Below are 20,863 nucleotides of genomic sequence, written 5' to 3' on the forward strand. Positions count from 1 at the left end.
GAAGCGGGCGGTGTCTGGAAAAGCCTGACCAGGTGTCTTTCCTCGGTGGGCGGGGCTGGTCGCTTTGGGACCCGTTTGGGCCTCCCGGCACCGCCGTGGAATCCGTTCCACCTGACAGGACGACTCTACCCGGCGGCTGGGGCGGCGGGGGCGGGGCGCCGAGGGAAGGGCTGGGGTGTCACCGGAGCGGGAGCCGAGCGGGTGGGAAGAGGCCGAGGCCAGAGGGAGCCGGCGGGCGGCGTGTGCGGCGTCGGGGTCCCGGTCCCGGTCCCGGTCCCGGTCCCGCCGGGCTGGCCCCGATTGGCCCTGGGTTCGGGTGGGGCCGCGAGCTGGAAGGGTTGGGCTGTGGCGGGGAGGGGTTGGGCCCTGCCCATGGGCGGCGCCGGCGGGCCCGCGGTGCGGAGGGTGGCGGGGGGGGGTGGGGGAGGGCTGGCTGGAGGGGTGGGGGGCGTCCGCGGAGGACGGAGGCCGGAGGCGGCAAAAGGCGAGGGAGGCAAAAGCCTACAGCACCCGGTATTCCCAGGCGGTCTCCCATCCAAGTACTAACCAGGCCCGACCCTGCTTAGCTTCCGAGATCAGACGAGATCGGGCGCGTTCAGGGTGGTATGGCCGTAGACGCTGGCGCCTGCCGCCGGCGCCCCTAAGAAGCCGCGCCGCGTCGCCCGGCCCGCGGCTCGCGCGCGCGCCCAGGCCTCTGTGACGCGCACCCGCCGCCGCCGGCGCCCCCTGCGCCCGCGCTCGGCCTGCCGCCTTCCTCCCGCTGCTGCCTCCCGCCGCGGCCGCCTCGGGCGCGGCCAGCGGGCCAGCCAAACCCTGCGCTGCCCCGCCCTGCTGCCCTCCCAGGGCGCGGAGGCCTGGAGCAGCCCGGGGTGCGAGGAGGCGGGGCGGGGCGGGCGGCGGTGGGAAACGAGGGGTGGTGGGGGCGGGGATGGGGGCGGGGCGCCTGGCTGGGCGCTCTCCCCTCGCGGCCCGGGAACACTCCAGGCCGCCCTGGCCGCTCGGATCCGGCGATGGGTCGCAGGAGATGCGGCTGCTGGGAGGTGGGGGGCGCGGGGCACTTGGCCCGAGGCGTCGGGGCGTCGGGCCGCCGGGCCCGTGCTCCTCTGAGTCCCCTCCGGCCCGAGGGGCCTCCCAGCGGGAGCCCTGACCTCTGCGGCGCCGGCCGGGCCCCGACTTGCCCAAACCCAGGCGGAGCCACCGGCGCGACCAGAGGGCGTCAGCGGAAGCCCGCCGCGCTGCCCCTGAGGGCGCGGGGAGGCGGGGCGGCCACCCTTCCCCCCGCCAGCGCCGCCCAGGAGACCGGCACCCCGCCCCCAACCCGCCCCTCGCGGGGACCCTGGACAGCTCCTGCTGGCGCCAGCCCAGAGACCCAGAGACAGAGACAGAGACAGAGACACGGAGAAACAGAGAAACGGCGACACGGAGAGGATCCAAGACACGGACCTAGACAGACACCCACCCTGACCCAGAGAGGCTCTGCCCAAGAGCTCGCTTGCCCCCAGGAGGGCGGTGGTGCTGGAGCTGGGCCCGGGCCAGGAGGCAGGGGCCCCGGGGCTGGCGATCACCCCTGGGGCCCTAGGCCGCGCAGACAGGCTCTCAGGAGTCCCGGGCTCCCGGCATCGCTGCCCCGCCATCGCCCAGGAACCACAGACAGGCACCGGAGCTCGCTGGCGCGCTCTGTCTGCGCTTGCGTGTGCGTGTGCGTGTGCGTGTGCGTGTTGTGCGAGTGGGTGTGTAGGCGTGTGTGTGTGTGTGTGTGTGTGTGCGCGCGCGCGCGCGCCTGTGTGTCTGTGTGCCTGTGTGTGTGCGCGTCCGGGTTTGCGTGTTCCTTTCTCTCCGCTTCTTCACTCTGGCTCTTTTCCTCTTTCTGCCGGGCACCCCCGACCTTACTGAGGTGATAGAAGGAGCAGGCAGAAAAGTCAGGGCCCAGAGAACTTGGCACGAGAAAGCAGCTCCATCTACCAGACATGTAGAAGCCCCTCCCCGACGACCGACCGCAGCGTCCCCGTTCTGCTCAAGTGCCGCTGGGGACGTTGCCCGGGATCTCCCGCCCGCTAGGTCACCGACGAAGGCGCCTCCGTTTTCCCAAGAGCGCGCTCGCGCCCAGGACGGAGGGAGGAGCAGCACGGTGTGACGACGGGGAGGAAGAGTCGCGTCCGAAGGCCCGTCGGTGCCTGCCGACGTCCCGGCTCTCCCTGTCTCGAGACCTCTGGGCTTCAGGGTTCTGTGCCGCAAGGCTTTCCCGCCGCACCCCCCGGGACCCAGGGCGCGCTGTGTGCGCTGCCCGTCTCCAGCGTTTGGGCCCTGTGGGCCTTCTTGCGTCCCACTGGAAAGGGGACCCTGGGACGGAGAGAAGACGGGCAGGGGGCGGGCTTCGGCAAAGAGAGCGACGGCCATCCACAGACGTCCGACGAGGCCCTCCGGGGCGCCAAGCTCTCCATTTTCCACGGCACGTGTCCTCGTCAGGTTCTGCCACCTCTCGCCGGCATGCGTAGGCACACCGCTGGTCTTGCGGCCCCAGAGGCGAGGAGGCGAACGCCCCGGAGGCCGAGATTGGCACCCGCGTTCTCGGCTGCTGGGTGGCCAGCACCTAGGAGAGTGTCTGGCCGGAAGCAGCCAGGCGATCGATCCCTGGGTGCTGGATGAGCCTCGGCGGCAAGAAGTAGGCTCGTGGGGAAGGACGGCGGCCGAGGCCCGGGCCCCCACCGAGGCCGCGCTCCGTGCTGAGCGGTCCGCTCCGTGTTTCCCGCTTGCGTTCTCACCAGCACTCGCCCCCGCAAGGAGGCACGAACTCCAGGACCCCCTCGCACCAGATGAGGAAAGCGCAGCTCAGGGAGGGCACGTCACTCGCGGGAGACGGCGGCCCTTGGGTTTCAGCTCAGGACTTCGGTCTCCCGAGCCTGCGTTTCGGGGCAAGGCTCCGGTCCCGCGCTCCGGGAAACTGACAGGGACGCAGTCCCGCTTCTCCCCGCAGAAGGTGCTCCTCGGAGATCAGATCCGGGGACCCGTCAGAACCACCCCGGGCACGAGCTGGCAGGGAGCGACGCGCACCGCCCCTCCCCCCCCATCCCGCAGCCCGCAGCCCGCAGCCCGCAGCCCGCAGCCCGCAGCCCGAGGAAGCGAGGAGCAGGCGATAGAGGCGCTGGGTTGGCAGGAGGGGAAACGGGGCCGGCAGGAGAAGCGAACCGCGGAGAGACTCCCTCCCAGGACGACGATGGCTGAACGGGGAGAGGAGGGAGCTTTGGGTCCTCTCTCGTCCTGCTTTGACCGGGATGTCCCCATTTTTCCACAGCGAGCGAGTATGGCTCTTGGATTCGGTGGGGAAGACGTGGTTTATCTGGAGGACTTTTCCCTTCGGGGGTTCAAAGTCCGTTCTCTGAGGCAAGGCTCCCTCTCTGCCTCCCTGTCCTTCCCATTCGCCTCCCCGGAAGCCAGCTCTCCTCCCGGTTTCCTGGATCCCTTGGCCACGGTCCTCTGTTGCAAACACAGGCAGGTGCAAAGAAGATGCGAAAGGCTGCCCGAGCCACGCGAACGGAAAGCTGAAGCCAGGGAGCCAGGAAGGGCTGGCTGCTGAGGGAGGACGTGTCCTGTCAGGAGGCTTTTCAACTCCCTCTGACAGATGCGGCCTGGAGGGGCGGGGCCCGGCCGGGGCCCTGGGGTGGTAGGGGTCGGGTGTGAGGGGGTGGGTGGGGAGGCGGGGGGAGGCGGGAAGAGAGGGAGGCCCCCGAGTGAGGGGACACCAAAAGCCTCAGCCATCAAGACTCCTCATCTTTGCATCCAGCGTTCTCAAACTCAAAACGAACGCAAGCTCATCCACCAGGAGCAACGTAGCAGCGTTTCCAAGCGAGGCAGGACCGCCCGAAGGCGAAAGCAGAATGGGATCCCAGTCAGGTGGAGCTTGAAACTCAGACCCACCCACCCCCCTACCCCCCCACCACCTCCCCCCCTCCCCCCCACCCCGGGAAGGGGGCTTCTGGAAGGAAAAGCGAGACAAACTGACAGGGACAAACTTAGGTCGGGAAAGGAGTGTTGATTGTGAATGAGCCTCTCAAGGACAAGCGAGCGGGTACCAGGTTTTAGAAGATGACCTGCAGCGGCACAGACGCCAGCAAAGGCAGAAGCCATCCCGTCTTGGGTGAGGTGCCCGAGACGCGCCTCTCTAACCCAGTCCGCCCTGTCCTTGGAGAAGCGGGCGGTGTCTGGAAAAGCCTGACCAGGTGTCTTTCCTCGGTGGGCGGGGCTGGTCGCTTTGGGACCCGTTTGGGCCTCCCGGCACCGCCGTGGAATCCGTTCCACCTGACAGGACGACTCTACCCGGCGGCTGGGGCGGCGGGGGCGGGGCGCCGAGGGAAGGGCTGGGGTGTCACCGGAGCGGGAGCCGAGCGGGTGGGAAGAGGCCGAGGCCAGAGGGAGCCGGCGGGCGGCGTGTGCGGCGTCGGGGTCCCAGTCCCGGTCCCGGTCCCGGTCCCGCCGGGCTGGCCCCGATTGGCCCTGGGTTCGGGTGGGGCCGCGAGCTGGAAGGGTTGGGCTGTGGCGGGGAGGGGTTGGGCCCTGCCCATGGGCGGCGCCGGCGGGCCCGCGGTGCGGAGGGTGGCGGGGGGGGGTGGGGGAGGGCTGGCTGGAGGGGTGGGGGGCGTCCGCGGAGGACGGAGGCCGGAGGCGGCAAAAGGCGAGGGAGGCAAAAGCCTACAGCACCCGGTATTCCCAGGCGGTCTCCCATCCAAGTACTAACCAGGCCCGACCCTGCTTAGCTTCCGAGATCAGACGAGATCGGGCGCGTTCAGGGTGGTATGGCCGTAGACGCTGGCGCCTGCCGCCGGCGCCCCTAAGAAGCCGCGCCGCGTCGCCCGGCCCGCGGCTCGCGCGCGCGCCTAGGCCTCTGTGACGCGCACCCGCCGCCGCCGGCGCCCCCTGCGCCCGCGCTCGGCCTGCCGCCTTCCTCCCGCTGCTGCCTCCCGCCGCGGCCGCCTCGGGCGCGGCCAGCGGGCCAGCCAAACCCTGCGCTGCCCCGCCCTGCTGCCCTCCCAGGGCGCGGAGGCCTGGAGCAGCCCGGGGTGCGAGGAGGCGGGGCGGGGCGGGCGGCGGTGGGAAACGAGGGGTGGTGGGGGCGGGGATGGGGGCGGGGCGCCTGGCTGGGCGCTCTCCCCTCGCGGCCCGGGAACACTCCAGGCCGCCCTGGCCGCTCGGATCCGGCGATGGGTCGCAGGAGATGCGGCTGCTGGGAGGTGGGGGGCGCGGGGCACTTGGCCCGAGGCGTCGGGGCGTCGGGCCGCCGGGCCCGTGCTCCTCTGAGTCCCCTCCGGCCCGAGGGGCCTCCCAGCGGGAGCCCTGACCTCTGCGGCGCCGGCCGGGCCCCGACTTGCCCAAACCCAGGCGGAGCCACCGGCGCGACCAGAGGGCGTCAGCGGAAGCCCGCCGCGCTGCCCCTGAGGGCGCGGGGAGGCGGGGCGGCCACCCTTCCTCCCGCCAGCGCCGCCCAGGAGACCGGCACCCCGCCCCCAACCCGCCCCTCGCGGGGACCCTGGACAGCTCCTGCTGGCGCCAGCCCAGAGACCCAGAGACAGAGACAGAGACAGAGACACGGAGAAACAGAGAAACGGCGACACGGAGAGGATCCAAGACACGGACCTAGACAGACACCCACCCTGACCCAGAGAGGCTCTGCCCAAGAGCTCGCTTCCCCCCCAGGAGGGCGGTGGTGCTGGAGCTGGGCCCGGGCCAGGAGGCAGGGGCCCCGGGGCTGGCGATCACCCCTGGGGCCCTAGGCCGCGCAGACAGGCTCTCAGGAGTCCCGGGCTCCCGGCATCGCTGCCCCGCCATCGCCCAGGAACCACAGACAGGCACCGGAGCTCGCTGGCGCGCTCTGTCTGCGCTTGCGTGTGCGTGTGCGTGTGCGTGTGCGTGTTGTGCGAGTGGGTGTGTAGGCGTGTGTGTGTGTGTGTGTGTGTGTGCGCGCGCGCGCGCGCCTGTGTGTCTGTGTGCCTGTGTGTGTGCGCGTCCGGGTTTGCGTGTTCCTTTCTCTCCGCTTCTTCACTCTGGCTCTTTTCCTCTTTCTGCCGGGCACCCCCGACCTTACTGAGGTGATAGAAGGAGCAGGCAGAAAAGTCAGGGCCCAGAGAACTTGGCACGAGAAAGCAGCTCCATCTACCAGACATGTAGAAGCCCCTCCCCGACGACCGACCGCAGCGTCCCCGTTCTGCTCAAGTGCCGCTGGGGACGTTGCCCGGGATCTCCCGCCCGCTAGGTCACCGACGAAGGCGCCTCCGTTTTCCCAAGAGCGCGCTCGCGCCCAGGACGGAGGGAGGAGCAGCACGGTGTGACGACGGGGAGGAAGAGTCGCGTCCGAAGGCCCGTCGGTGCCTGCCGACGTCCCGGCTCTCCCTGTCTCGAGACCTCTGGGCTTCAGGGTTCTGTGCCGCAAGGCTTTCCCGCCGCACCCCCCGGGACCCAGGGCGCGCTGTGTGCGCTGCCCGTCTCCAGCGTTTGGGCCCTGTGGGCCTTCTTGCGTCCCACTGGAAAGGGGACCCTGGGACGGAGAGAAGACGGGCAGGGGGCGGGCTTCGGCAAAGAGAGCGACGGCCATCCACAGACGTCCGACGAGGCCCTCCGGGGCGCCAAGCTCTCCATTTTCCACGGCACGTGTCCTCGTCAGGTTCTGCCACCTCTCGCCGGCATGCGTAGGCACACCGCTGGTCTTGCGGCCCCAGAGGCGAGGAGGCGAACGCCCCGGAGGCCGAGATTGGCACCCGCGTTCTCGGCTGCTGGGTGGCCAGCACCTAGGAGAGTGTCTGGCCGGAAGCAGCCAGGCGATCGATCCCTGGGTGCTGGATGAGCCTCGGCGGCAAGAAGTAGGCTCGTGGGGAAGGACGGCGGCCGAGGCCCGGGCCCCCACCGAGGCCGCGCTCCGTGCTGAGCGGTCCGCTCCGTGTTTCCCGCTTGCGTTCTCACCAGCACTCGCCCCCGCAAGGAGGCACGAACTCCAGGACCCCCTCGCACCAGATGAGGAAAGCGCAGCTCAGGGAGGGCACGTCACTCGCGGGAGACGGCGGCCCTTGGGTTTCAGCTCAGGACTTCGGTCTCCCGAGCCTGCGTTTCGGGGCAAGGCTCCGGTCCCGCGCTCCGGGAAACTGACAGGGACGCAGTCCCGCTTCTCCCCGCAGAAGGTGCTCCTCGGAGATCAGATCCGGGGACCCGTCAGAACCACCCCGGGCACGAGCTGGCAGGGAGCGACGCGCACCGCCCCTCCCCCCCCATCCCGCAGCCCGCAGCCCGCAGCCCGCAGCCCGCAGCCCGCAGCCCGAGGAAGCGAGGAGCAGGCGATAGAGGCGCTGGGTTGGCAGGAGGGGAAACGGGGCCGGCAGGAGAAGCGAACCGCGGAGAGACTCCCTCCCAGGACGACGATGGCTGAACGGGGAGAGGAGGGAGCTTTGGGTCCTCTCTCGTCCTGCTTTGACCGGGATGTCCCCATTTTTCCACAGCGAGCGAGTATGGCTCTTGGATTCGGTGGGGAAGACGTGGTTTATCTGGAGGACTTTTCCCTTCGGGGGTTCAAAGTCCGTTCTCTGAGGCAAGGCTCCCTCTCTGCCTCCCTGTCCTTCCCATTCGCCTCCCCGGAAGCCAGCTCTCCTCCCGGTTTCCTGGATCCCTTGGCCACGGTCCTCTGTTGCAAACACAGGCAGGTGCAAAGAAGATGCGAAAGGCTGCCCGAGCCACGCGAACGGAAAGCTGAAGCCAGGGAGCCAGGAAGGGCTGGCTGCTGAGGGAGGACGTGTCCTGTCAGGAGGCTTTTCAACTCCCTCTGACAGATGCGGCCTGGAGGGGCGGGGCCCGGCCGGGGCCCTGGGGTGGTAGGGGTCGGGTGTGAGGGGGTGGGTGGGGAGGCGGGGGGAGGCGGGAAGAGAGGGAGGCCCCCGAGTGAGGGGACACCAAAAGCCTCAGCCATCAAGACTCCTCATCTTTGCATCCAGCGTTCTCAAACTCAAAACGAACGCAAGCTCATCCACCAGGAGCAACGTAGCAGCGTTTCCAAGCGAGGCAGGACCGCCCGAAGGCGAAAGCAGAATGGGATCCCAGTCAGGTGGAGCTTGAAACTCAGACCCACCCACCCCCCTACCCCCCCACCACCTCCCCCCCTCCCCCCCACCCCGGGAAGGGGGCTTCTGGAAGGAAAAGCGAGACAAACTGACAGGGACAAACTTAGGTCGGGAAAGGAGTGTTGATTGTGAATGAGCCTCTCAAGGACAAGCGAGCGGGTACCAGGTTTTAGAAGATGACCTGCAGCGGCACAGACGCCAGCAAAGGCAGAAGCCATCCCGTCTTGGGTGAGGTGCCCGAGACGCGCCTCTCTAACCCAGTCCGCCCTGTCCTTGGAGAAGCGGGCGGTGTCTGGAAAAGCCTGACCAGGTGTCTTTCCTCGGTGGGCGGGGCTGGTCGCTTTGGGACCCGTTTGGGCCTCCCGGCACCGCCGTGGAATCCGTTCCACCTGACAGGACGACTCTACCCGGCGGCTGGGGCGGCGGGGGCGGGGCGCCGAGGGAAGGGCTGGGGTGTCACCGGAGCGGGAGCCGAGCGGGTGGGAAGAGGCCGAGGCCAGAGGGAGCCGGCGGGCGGCGTGTGCGGCGTCGGGGTCCCAGTCCCGGTCCCGGTCCCGGTCCCGCCGGGCTGGCCCCGATTGGCCCTGGGTTCGGGTGGGGCCGCGAGCTGGAAGGGTTGGGCTGTGGCGGGGAGGGGTTGGGCCCTGCCCATGGGCGGCGCCGGCGGGCCCGCGGTGCGGAGGGTGGCGGGGGGGGGTGGGGGAGGGCTGGCTGGAGGGGTGGGGGGCGTCCGCGGAGGACGGAGGCCGGAGGCGGCAAAAGGCGAGGGAGGCAAAAGCCTACAGCACCCGGTATTCCCAGGCGGTCTCCCATCCAAGTACTAACCAGGCCCGACCCTGCTTAGCTTCCGAGATCAGACGAGATCGGGCGCGTTCAGGGTGGTATGGCCGTAGACGCTGGCGCCTGCCGCCGGCGCCCCTAAGAAGCCGCGCCGCGTCGCCCGGCCCGCGGCTCGCGCGCGCGCCCAGGCCTCTGTGACGCGCACCCGCCGCCGCCGGCGCCCCCTGCGCCCGCGCTCGGCCTGCCGCCTTCCTCCCGCTGCTGCCTCCCGCCGCGGCCGCCTCGGGCGCGGCCAGCGGGCCAGCCAAACCCTGCGCTGCCCCGCCCTGCTGCCCTCCCAGGGCGCGGAGGCCTGGAGCAGCCCGGGGTGCGAGGAGGCGGGGCGGGGCGGGCGGCGGTGGGAAACGAGGGGTGGTGGGGGCGGGGATGGGGGCGGGGCGCCTGGCTGGGCGCTCTCCCCTCGCGGCCCGGGAACACTCCAGGCCGCCCTGGCCGCTCGGATCCGGCGATGGGTCGCAGGAGATGCGGCTGCTGGGAGGTGGGGGGCGCGGGGCACTTGGCCCGAGGCGTCGGGGCGTCGGGCCGCCGGGCCCGTGCTCCTCTGAGTCCCCTCCGGCCCGAGGGGCCTCCCAGCGGGAGCCCTGACCTCTGCGGCGCCGGCCGGGCCCCGACTTGCCCAAACCCAGGCGGAGCCACCGGCGCGACCAGAGGGCGTCAGCGGAAGCCCGCCGCGCTGCCCCTGAGGGCGCGGGGAGGCGGGGCGGCCACCCTTCCTCCCGCCAGCGCCGCCCAGGAGACCGGCACCCCGCCCCCAACCCGCCCCTCGCGGGGACCCTGGACAGCTCCTGCTGGCGCCAGCCCAGAGACCCAGAGACAGAGACAGAGACAGAGACACGGAGAAACAGAGAAACGGCGACACGGAGAGGATCCAAGACACGGACCTAGACAGACACCCACCCTGACCCAGAGAGGCTCTGCCCAAGAGCTCGCTTCCCCCCCAGGAGGGCGGTGGTGCTGGAGCTGGGCCCGGGCCAGGAGGCAGGGGCCCCGGGGCTGGCGATCACCCCTGGGGCCCTAGGCCGCGCAGACAGGCTCTCAGGAGTCCCGGGCTCCCGGCATCGCTGCCCCGCCATCGCCCAGGAACCACAGACAGGCACCGGAGCTCGCTGGCGCGCTCTGTCTGCGCTTGCGTGTGCGTGTGCGTGTGCGTGTGCGTGTTGTGCGAGTGGGTGTGTAGGCGTGTGTGTGTGTGTGTGTGTGTGCGCGCGCGCGCGCGCGCCTGTGTGTCTGTGTGCCTGTGTGTGTGCGCGTCCGGGTTTGCGTGTTCCTTTCTCTCCGCTTCTTCACTCTGGCTCTTTTCCTCTTTCTGCCGGGCACCCCCGACCTTACTGAGGTGATAGAAGGAGCAGGCAGAAAAGTCAGGGCCCAGAGAACTTGGCACGAGAAAGCAGCTCCATCTACCAGACATGTAGAAGCCCCTCCCCGACGACCGACCGCAGCGTCCCCGTTCTGCTCAAGTGCCGCTGGGGACGTTGCCCGGGATCTCCCGCCCGCTAGGTCACCGACGAAGGCGCCTCCGTTTTCCCAAGAGCGCGCTCGCGCCCAGGACGGAGGGAGGAGCAGCACGGTGTGACGACGGGGAGGAAGAGTCGCGTCCGAAGGCCCGTCGGTGCCTGCCGACGTCCCGGCTCTCCCTGTCTCGAGACCTCTGGGCTTCAGGGTTCTGTGCCGCAAGGCTTTCCCGCCGCAGCCCCCGGGACCCAGGGCGCGCTGTGTGCGCTGCCCATCTCCAGCGTTTGGGCCCTGTGGGCCTTCTTGCGTCCCACTGGAAAGGGGACCCTGGGACGGAGAGAAGACGGGCAGGGGGCGGGCTTCGGCAAAGAGAGCGACGGCCATCCACAGACGTCCGACGAGGCCCTCCGGGGCGCCAAGCTCTCCATTTTCCACGGCACGTGTCCTCGTCAGGTTCTGCCACCTCTCGCCGGCATGCGTAGGCACACCGCTGGTCTTGCGGCCCCAGAGGCGAGGAGGCGAACGCCCCGGAGGCCGAGATTGGCACCCGCGTTCTCGGCTGCTGGGTGGCCAGCACCTAGGAGAGTGTCTGGCCGGAAGCAGCCAGGCGATCGATCCCTGGGTGCTGGATGAGCCTTGGCGGCAAGAAGTAGGCTCGTGGGGAAGGACGGCGGCCGAGGCCCGGGCCCCCACCGAGGCCGCGCTCCGTGCTGAGCGGTCCGCTCCGTGTTTCCCGCTTGCGTTCTCACCAGCACTCGCCCCCGCAAGGAGGCACGAACTCCAGGACCCCCTCGCACCAGATGAGGAAAGCGCAGCTCAGGGAGGGCACGTCACTCGCGGGAGACGGCGGCCCTTGGGTTTCAGCTCAGGACTTCGGTCTCCCGAGCCTGCGTTTCGGGGCAAGGCTCCGGTCCCGCGCTCCGGGAAACTGACAGGGACGCAGTCCCGCTTCTCCCCGCAGAAGGTGCTCCTCGGAGATCAGATCCGGGGACCCGTCAGAACCACCCCGGGCACGAGCTGGCAGGGAGCGACGCGCACCGCCCCTGCCCCCCCATCCCGCAGCCCGCGGCCCGCAGCCCGCAGCCCGCAGCCCGCAGCCCGCAGCCCGAGGAAGCGAGGAGCAGGCGATAGAGGCGCTGGGTTGGCAGGAGGGGAAACGGGGCCGGCAGGAGAAGCGAACCGCGGAGAGACTCCCTCCCAGGACGACGATGGCTGAACGGGGAGAGGAGGGAGCTTTGGGTCCTCTCTCGTCCTGCTTTGACCGGGATGTCCCCATTTTTCCACAGCGAGCGAGTATGGCTCTTGGATTCGGTGGGGAAGACGTGGTTTATCTGGAGGACTTTTCCCTTCGGGGGTTCAAAGTCCGTTCTCTGAGGCAAGGCTCCCTCTCTGCCTCCCTGTCCTTCCCATTCGCCTCCCCGGAAGCCAGCTCTCCTCCCGGTTTCCTGGATCCCTTGGCCACGGTCCTCTGTTGCAAACACAGGCAGGTGCAAAGAAGATGCGAAAGGCTGCCCGAGCCACGCGAACGGAAAGCTGAAGCCAGGGAGCCAGGAAGGGCTGGCTGCTGAGGGAGGACGTGTCCTGTCAGGAGGCTTTTCAACTCCCTCTGACAGATGCGGCCTGGAGGGGCGGGGCCCGGCCGGGGCCCTGGGGTGGTAGGGGTCGGGTGTGAGGGGGTGGGTGGGGAGGCGGGGGGAGGCGGGAAGAGAGGGAGGCCCCCGAGTGAGGGGACACCAAAAGCCTCAGCCATCAAGACTCCTCATCTTTGCATCCAGCGTTCTCAAACTCAAAACGAACGCAAGCTCATCCACCAGGAGCAACGTAGCAGCGTTTCCAAGCGAGGCAGGACCGCCCGAAGGCGAAAGCAGAATGGGATCCTAGTCAGGTGGAGCTTGAAACTCAGACCCACCCACCCCCCTACCCCCCACCACCTCCCCCCCTCCCCCCCACCCCGGGAAGGGGGCTTCTGGAAGGAAAAGCGAGACAAACTGACAGGGACAAACTTAGGTCGGGAAAGGAGTGTTGATTGTGAATGAGCCTCTCAAGGACAAGCGAGCGGGTACCAGGTTTTAGAAGATGACCTGCAGCGGCACAGACGCCAGCAAAGGCAGAAGCCATCCCGTCTTGGGTGAGGTGCCCGAGACGCGCCTCTCTAACCCAGTCCGCCCTGTCCTTGGAGAAGCGGGCGGTGTCTGGAAAAGCCTGACCAGGTGTCTTTCCTCGGTGGGCGGGGCTGGTCGCTTTGGGACCCGTTTGGGCCTCCCGGCACCGCCGTGGAATCCGTTCCACCTGACAGGACGACTCTACCCGGCGGCTGGGGCGGCGGGGGCGGGGCGCCGAGGGAAGGGCTGGGGTGTCACCGGAGCGGGAGCCGAGCGGGTGGGAAGAGGCCGAGGCCAGAGGGAGCCGGCGGGCGGCGTGTGCGGCGTCGGGGTCCCGGTCCCGGTCCCGGTCCCGGTCCCGCCGGGCTGGCCCCGATTGGCCCTGGGTTCGGGTGGGGCCGCGAGCTGGAAGGGTTGGGCTGTGGCGGGGAGGGGTTGGGCCCTGCCCATGGGCGGCGCCGGCGGGCCCGCGGTGCGGAGGGTGGCGGGGGGGGTGGGGGAGGGCTGGCTGGAGGGGTGGGGGGCGTCCGCGGAGGACGGAGGCCGGAGGCGGCAAAAGGCGAGGGAGGCAAAAGCCTACAGCACCCGGTATTCCCAGGCGGTCTCCCATCCAAGTACTAACCAGGCCCGACCCTGCTTAGCTTCCGAGATCAGACGAGATCGGGCGCGTTCAGGGTGGTATGGCCGTAGACGCTGGCGCCTGCCGCCGGCGCCCCTAAGAAGCCGCGCCGCGTCGCCCGGCCCGCGGCTCGCGCGCGCGCCTAGGCCTCTGTGACGCGCACCCGCCGCCGCCGGCGCCCCCTGCGCCCGCGCTCGGCCTGCCGCCTTCCTCCCGCTGCTGCCTCCCGCCGCGGCCGCCTCGGGCGCGGCCAGCGGGCCAGCCAAACCCTGCGCTGCCCCGCCCTGCTGCCCTCCCAGGGCGCGGAGGCCTGGAGCAGCCCGGGGTGCGAGGAGGCGGGGCGGGGCGGGCGGCGGTGGGAAACGAGGGGTGGTGGGGGCGGGGATGGGGGCGGGGCGCCTGGCTGGGCGCTCTCCCCTCGCGGCCCGGGAACACTCCAGGCCGCCCTGGCCGCTCGGATCCGGCGATGGGTCGCAGGAGATGCGGCTGCTGGGAGGTGGGGGGCGCGGGGCACTTGGCCCGAGGCGTCGGGGCGTCGGGCCGCCGGGCCCGTGCTCCTCTGAGTCCCCTCCGGCCCGAGGGGCCTCCCAGCGGGAGCCCTGACCTCTGCGGCGCCGGCCGGGCCCCGACTTGCCCAAACCCAGGCGGAGCCACCGGCGCGACCAGAGGGCGTCAGCGGAAGCCCGCCGCGCTGCCCCTGAGGGCGCGGGGAGGCGGGGCGGCCACCCTTCCTCCCGCCAGCGCCGCCCAGGAGACCGGCACCCCGCCCCCAACCCGCCCCTCGCGGGGACCCTGGACAGCTCCTGCTGGCGCCAGCCCAGAGACCCAGAGACAGAGACAGAGACAGAGACACGGAGAAACAGAGAAACGGCGACACGGAGAGGATCCAAGACACGGACCTAGACAGACACCCACCCTGACCCAGAGAGGCTCTGCCCAAGAGCTCGCTTCCCCCCCAGGAGGGCGGTGGTGCTGGAGCTGGGCCCGGGCCAGGAGGCAGGGGCCCCGGGGCTGGCGATCACCCCTGGGGCCCTAGGCCGCGCAGACAGGCTCTCAGGAGTCCCGGGCTCCCGGCATCGCTGCCCCGCCATCGCCCAGGAACCACAGACAGGCACCGGAGCTCGCTGGCGCGCTCTGTCTGCGCTTGCGTGTGCGTGTGCGTGTGCGTGTGCGTGTTGTGCGAGTGGGTGTGTAGGCGTGTGTGTGTGTGTGTGTGTGTGCGCGCGCGCGCGCGCCTGTGTGTCTGTGTGCCTGTGTGTGTGCGCGTCCGGGTTTGCGTGTTCCTTTCTCTCCGCTTCTTCACTCTGGCTCTTTTCCTCTTTCTGCCGGGCACCCCCGACCTTACTGAGGTGATAGAAGGAGCAGGCAGAAAAGTCAGGGCCCAGAGAACTTGGCACGAGAAAGCAGCTCCATCTACCAGACATGTAGAAGCCCCTCCCCGACGACCGACCGCAGCGTCCCCGTTCTGCTCAAGTGCCGCTGGGGACGTTGCCCGGGATCTCCCGCCCGCTAGGTCACCGACGAAGGCGCCTCCGTTTTCCCAAGAGCGCGCTCGCGCCCAGGACGGAGGGAGGAGCAGCACGGTGTGACGACGGGGAGGAAGAGTCGCGTCCGAAGGCCCGTCGGTGCCTGCCGACGTCCCGGCTCTCCCTGTCTCGAGACCTCTGGGCTTCAGGGTTCTGTGCCGCAAGGCTTTCCCGCCGCAGCCCCCGGGACCCAGGGCGCGCTGTGTGCGCTGCCCATCTCCAGCGTTTGGGCCCTGTGGGCCTTCTTGCGTCCCACTGGAAAGGGGACCCTGGGACGGAGAGAAGACGGGCAGGGGGCGGGCTTCGGCAAAGAGAGCGACGGCCATCCACAGACGTCCGACGAGGCCCTCCGGGGCGCCAAGCTCTCCATTTTCCACGGCACGTGTCCTCGTCAGGTTCTGCCACCTCTCGCCGGCATGCGTAGGCACACCGCTGGTCTTGCGGCCCCAGAGGCGAGGAGGCGAACGCCCCGGAGGCCGAGATTGGCACCCGCGTTCTCGGCTGCTGGGTGGCCAGCACCTAGGAGAGTGTCTGGCCGGAAGCAGCCAGGCGATCGATCCCTGGGTGCTGGATGAGCCTTGGCGGCAAGAAGTAGGCTCGTGGGGAAGGACGGCGGCCGAGGCCCGGGCCCCCACCGAGGCCGCGCTCCGTGCTGAGCGGTCCGCTCCGTGTTTCCCGCTTGCGTTCTCACCAGCACTCGCCCCCGCAAGGAGGCACGAACTCCAGGACCCCCTCGCACCAGATGAGGAAAGCGCAGCTCAGGGAGGGCACGTCACTCGCGGGAGACGGCGGCCCTTGGGTTTCAGCTCAGGACTTCGGTCTCCCGAGCCTGCGTTTCGGGGCAAGGCTCCGGTCCCGCGCTCCGGGAAACTGACAGGGACGCAGTCCCGCTTCTCCCCGCAGAAGGTGCTCCTCGGAGATCAGATCCGGGGACCCGTCAGAACCACCCCGGGCACGAGCTGGCAGGGAGCGACGCGCACCGCCCCTGCCCCCCCATCCCGCAGCCCGCGGCCCGCAGCCCGCAGCCCGCAGCCCGCAGCCCGCAGCCCGAGGAAGCGAGGAGCAGGCGATAGAGGCGCTGGGTTGGCAGGAGGGGAAACGGGGCCGGCAGGAGAAGCGAACCGCGGAGAGACTCCCTCCCAGGACGACGATGGCTGAACGGGGAGAGGAGGGAGCTTTGGGTCCTCTCTCGTCCTGCTTTGACCGGGATGTCCCCATTTTTCCACAGCGAGCGAGTATGGCTCTTGGATTCGGTGGGGAAGACGTGGTTTATCTGGAGGACTTTTCCCTTCGGGGGTTCAAAGTCCGTTCTCTGAGGCAAGGCTCCCTCTCTGCCTCCCTGTCCTTCCCATTCGCCTCCCCGGAAGCCAGCTCTCCTCCCGGTTTCCTGGATCCCTTGGCCACGGTCCTCTGTTGCAAACACAGGCAGGTGCAAAGAAGATGCGAAAGGCTGCCCGAGCCACGCGAACGGAAAGCTGAAGCCAGGGAGCCAGGAAGGGCTGGCTGCTGAGGGAGGACGTGTCCTGTCAGGAGGCTTTTCAACTCCCTCTGACAGATGCGGCCTGGAGGGGCGGGGCCCGGCCGGGGCCCTGGGGTGGTAGGGGTCGGGTGTGAGGGGGTGGGTGGGGAGGCGGGGGGAGGCGGGAAGAGAGGGAGGCCCCCGAGTGAGGGGACACCAAAAGCCTCAGCCATCAAGACTCCTCATCTTTGCATCCAGCGTTCTCAAACTCAAAACGAACGCAAGCTCATCCACCAGGAGCAACGTAGCAGCGTTTCCAAGCGAGGCAGGACCGCCCGAAGGCGAAAGCAGAATGGGATCCTAGTCAGGTGGAGCTTGAAACTCAGACCCACCCACCCCCCTACCCCCCACCACCTCCCCCCCTCCCCGCCACCCCGGGAAGGGGGCTTCTGGAAGGAAAAGCGAGACAAACTGACAGGGACAAACTTAGGTCGGGAAAGGAGTGTTGATTGTGAATGAGCCTCTCAAGGACAAGCGAGCGGGTACCAGGTTTTAGAAGATGACCTGCAGCGGCACAGACGCCAGCAAAGGCAGAAGCCATCCCGTCTTGGGTGAGGTGCCCGAGACGCGCCTCTCTAACCCAGTCCGCCCTGTCCTTGGAGAAGCGGGCGGTGTCTGGAAAAGCCTGACCAGGTGTCTTTCCTCGGTGGGCGGGGCTGGTCGCTTTGGGACCCGTTTGGGCCTCCCGGCACCGCCGTGGAATCCGTTCCACCTGACAGGACGACTCTACCCGGCGGCTGGGGCGGCGGGGGCGGGGCGCCGAGGGAAGGGCTGGGGTGTCACCGGAGCGGGAGCCGAGCGGGTGGGAAGAGGCCGAGGCCAGAGGGAGCCGGCGGGCGGCGTGTGCGGCGTCGGGGTCCCGGTCCCGGTCCCGGTCCCGGTCCCGCCGGGCTGGCCCCGATTGGCCCTGGGTTCGGGTGGGGCCGCGAGCTGGAAGGGTTGGGCTGTGGCGGGGAGGGGTTGGGCCCTGCCCATGGGCGGCGCCGGCGGGCCCGCGGTGCGGAGGGTGGCGGGGGGGGTGGGGGAGGGCTGGCTGGAGGGGTGGGGGGCGTCCGCGGAGGACGGAGGCCGGAGGCGGCAAAAGGCGAGGGAGGCAAAAGCCTACAGCACCCGGTATTCCCAGGCGGTCTCCCATCCAAGTACTAACCAGGCCCGACCCTGCTTAGCTTCCGAGATCAGACGAGATCGGGCGCGTTCAGGGTGGTATGGCCGTAGACGCTGGCGCCTGCCGCCGGCGCCCCTAAGAAGCCGCGCCGCGTCGCCCGGCCCGCGGCTCGCGCGCGCGCCCAGGCCTCTGTGACGCGCACCCGCCGCCGCCGGCGCCCCCTGCGCCCGCGCTCGGCCTGCCGCCTTCCTCCCGCTGCTGCCTCCCGCCGCGGCCGCCTCGGGCGCGGCCAGCGGGCCAGCCAAACCCTGCGCTGCCCCGCCCTGCTGCCCTCCCAGGGCGCGGAGGCCTGGAGCAGCCCGGGGTGCGAGGAGGCGGGGCGGGGCGGGCGGCGGTGGGAAACGAGGGGTGGTGGGGGCGGGGATGGGGGCGGGGCGCCTGGCTGGGCGCTCTCCCCTCGCGGCCCGGGAACACTCCAGGCCGCCCTGGCCGCTCGGATCCGGCGATGGGTCGCAGGAGATGCGGCTGCTGGGAGGTGGGGGGCGCGGGGCACTTGGCCCGAGGCGTCGGGGCGTCGGGCCGCCGGGCCCGTGCTCCTCTGAGTCCCCTCCGGCCCGAGGGGCCTCCCAGCGGGAGCCCTGACCTCTGCGGCGCCGGCCGGGCCCCGACTTGCCCAAACCCAGGCGGAGCCACCGGCGCGACCAGAGGGCGTCAGCGGAAGCCCGCCGCGCTGCCCCTGAGGGCGCGGGGAGGCGGGGCGGCCACCCTTCCCCCCGCCAGCGCCGCCCAGGAGACCGGCACCCCGCCCCCAACCCGCCCCTCGCGGGGACCCTGGACAGCTCCTGCTGGCGCCAGCCCAGAGACCCAGAGACAGAGACAGAGACAGAGACACGGAGAAACAGAGAAACGGCGACACGGAGAGGATCCAAGACACGGACCTAGACAGACACCCACCCTGACCCAGAGAGGCTCTGCCCAAGAGCTCGCTTCCCCCCCAGGAGGGCGGTGGTGCTGGAGCTGGGCCCGGGCCAGGAGGCAGGGGCCCCGGGGCTGGCGATCACCCCTGGGGCCCTAGGCCGCGCAGACAGGCTCTCAGGAGTCCCGGGCTCCCGGCATCGCTGCCCCGCCATCGCCCAGGAACCACAGACAGGCACCGGAGCTCGCTGGCGCGCTCTGTCTGCGCTTGCGTGTGCGTGTGCGTGTGCGTGTGCGTGTTGTGCGAGTGGGTGTGTAGGCGTGTGTGTGTGTGTGTGTGTGTGTGCGCGCGCGCGCGCGCCTGTGTGTCTGTGTGCCTGTGTGTGTGCGCGTCCGGGTTTGCGTGTTCCTTTCTCTCCGCTTCTTCACTCTGGCTCTTTTCCTCTTTCTGCCGGGCACCCCCGACCTTACTGAGGTGATAGAAGGAGCAGGCAGAAAAGTCAGGGCCCAGAGAACTTGGCACGAGAAAGCAGCTCCATCTACCAGACATGTAGAAGCCCCTCCCCGACGACCGACCGCAGCGTCCCCGTTCTGCTCAAGTGCCGCTGGGGACGTTGCCCGGGATCTCCCGCCCGCTAGGTCACCGACGAAGGCGCCTCCGTTTTCCCAAGAGCGCGCTCGCGCCCAGGACGGAGGGAGGAGCAGCACGGTGTGACGACGGGGAGGAAGAGTCGCGTCCGAAGGCCCGTCGGTGCCTGCCGACGTCCCGGCTCTCCCTGTCTCGAGACCTCTGGGCTTCAGGGTTCTGTGCCGCAAGGCTTTCCCGCCGCACCCCCCGGGACCCAGGGCGCGCTGTGTGCGCTGCCCGTCTCCAGCGTTTGGGCCCTGTGGGCCTTCTTGCGTCCCACTGGAAAGGGGACCCTGGGACGGAGAGAAGACGGGCAGGGGGCGGGCTTCGGCAAAGAGAGCGACGGCCATCCACAGACGTCCGACGAGGCCCTCCGGGGCGCCAAGCTCTCCATTTTCCACGGCACGTGTCCTCGTCAGGTTCTGCCACCTCTCGCCGGCATGCGTAGGCACACCGCTGGTCTTGCGGCCCCAGAGGCGAGGAGGCGAACGCCCCGGAGGCCGAGATTGGCACCCGCGTTCTCGGCTGCTGGGTGGCCAGCACCTAGGAGAGTGTCTGGCCGGAAGCAGCCAGGCGATCGATCCCTGGGTGCTGGATGAGCCTCGGCGGCAAGAAGTAGGCTCGTGGGGAAGGACGGCGGCCGAGGCCCGGGCCCCCACCGAGGCCGCGCTCCGTGCTGAGCGGTCCGCTCCGTGTTTCCCGCTTGCGTTCTCACCAGCACTCGCCCCCGCAAGGAGGCACGAACTCCAGGACCCCCTCGCACCAGATGAGGAAAGCGCAGCTCAGGGAGGGCACGTCACTCGCGGGAGACGGCGGCCCTTGGGTTTCAGCTCAGGACTTCGGTCTCCCGAGCCTGCGTTTCGGGGCAAGGCTCCGGTCCCGCGCTCCGGGAAACTGACAGGGACGCAGTCCCGCTTCTCCCCGCAGAAGGTGCTCCTCGGAGATCAGATCCGGGGACCCGTCAGAACCACCCCGGGCACGAGCTGGCAGGGAGCGACGCGCACCGCCCCTCCCCCCCCATCCCGCAGCCCGCAGCCCGCAGCCCGCAGCCCGCAGCCCGCAGCCCGAGGAAGCGAGGAGCAGGCGATAGAGGCGCTGGGTTGGCAGGAGGGGAAACGGGGCCGGCAGGAGAAGCGAACCGCGGAGAGACTCCCTCCCAGGACGACGATGGCTGAACGGGGAGAGGAGGGAGCTTTGGGTCCTCTCTCGTCCTGCTTTGACCGGGATGTCCCCATTTTTCCACAGCGAGCGAGTATGGCTCTTGGATTCGGTGGGGAAGACGTGGTTTATCTGGAGGACTTTTCCCTTCGGGGGTTCAAAGTCCGTTCTCTGAGGCAAGGCTCCCTCTCTGCCTCCCTGTCCTTCCCATTCGCCTCCCCGGAAGCCAGCTCTCCTCCCGGTTTCCTGGATCCCTTGGCCACGGTCCTCTGTTGCAAACACAGGCAGGTGCAAAGAAGATGCGAAAGGCTGCCCGAGCCACGCGAACGGAAAGCTGAAGCCAGGGAGCCAGGAAGGGCTGGCTGCTGAGGGAGGACGTGTCCTGTCAGGAGGCTTTTCAACTCCCTCTGACAGATGCGGCCTGGAGGGGCGGGGCCCGGCCGGGGCCCTGGGGTGGTAGGGGTCGGGTGTGAGGGGGTGGGTGGGGAGGCGGGGGGAGGCGGGAAGAGAGGGAGGCCCCCGAGTGAGGGGACACCAAAAGCCTCAGCCATCAAGACTCCTCATCTTTGCATCCAGCGTTCTCAAACTCAAAACGAACGCAAGCTCATCCACCAGGAGCAACGTAGCAGCGTTTCCAAGCGAGGCAGGACCGCCCGAAGGCGAAAGCAGAATGGGATCCCAGTCAGGTGGAGCTTGAAACTCAGACCCACCCACCCCCCTACCCCCCCACCACCTCCCCCCCTCCCCCCCACCCCGGGAAGGGGGCTTCTGGAAGGAAAAGCGAGACAAACTGACAGGGACAAACTTAGGTCGGGAAAGGAGTGTTGATTGTGAATGAGCCTCTCAAGGACAAGCGAGCGGGTACCAGGTTTTAGAAGATGACCTGCAGCGGCACAGACGCCAGCA

At 69.7% G+C, this 20,863-nt stretch overlaps 5 non-coding genes across 5 annotated transcripts; all 5 read right to left on the minus strand.

Annotated features, from left to right (window-relative positions):
• Positions 1 to 498: 498 nt before the first annotated feature.
• On the minus strand, positions 499 to 617 carry LOC138919129 (5S ribosomal RNA). Its single transcript, XR_011429066.1, has one exon. It is a non-coding gene; the product is annotated as a 5S ribosomal RNA (ribosomal RNA).
• A 4,066-nt stretch (positions 618 to 4,683) lies between these two features.
• LOC138919130 (5S ribosomal RNA) lies at positions 4,684 to 4,802 on the minus strand. The gene has a single exon (XR_011429071.1). It is a non-coding gene; the product is annotated as a 5S ribosomal RNA (ribosomal RNA).
• A 4,067-nt stretch (positions 4,803 to 8,869) lies between these two features.
• On the minus strand, positions 8,870 to 8,988 carry LOC138919131 (5S ribosomal RNA). Its single transcript, XR_011429076.1, has one exon. It is a non-coding gene; the product is annotated as a 5S ribosomal RNA (ribosomal RNA).
• A 4,072-nt stretch (positions 8,989 to 13,060) lies between these two features.
• On the minus strand, positions 13,061 to 13,179 carry LOC138919133 (5S ribosomal RNA). Its single transcript, XR_011429077.1, has one exon. It is a non-coding gene; the product is annotated as a 5S ribosomal RNA (ribosomal RNA).
• A 4,070-nt stretch (positions 13,180 to 17,249) lies between these two features.
• LOC138919134 (5S ribosomal RNA) lies at positions 17,250 to 17,368 on the minus strand. The gene has a single exon (XR_011429078.1). It is a non-coding gene; the product is annotated as a 5S ribosomal RNA (ribosomal RNA).
• Positions 17,369 to 20,863: the final 3,495 nt, after the last annotated feature.

This window comes from Equus caballus, chromosome 1, assembly GCF_041296265.1.
Source record: "Equus caballus isolate H_3958 breed thoroughbred chromosome 1, TB-T2T, whole genome shotgun sequence".
NCBI classification, from domain to species: domain Eukaryota; kingdom Metazoa; phylum Chordata; class Mammalia; order Perissodactyla; family Equidae; genus Equus; species Equus caballus.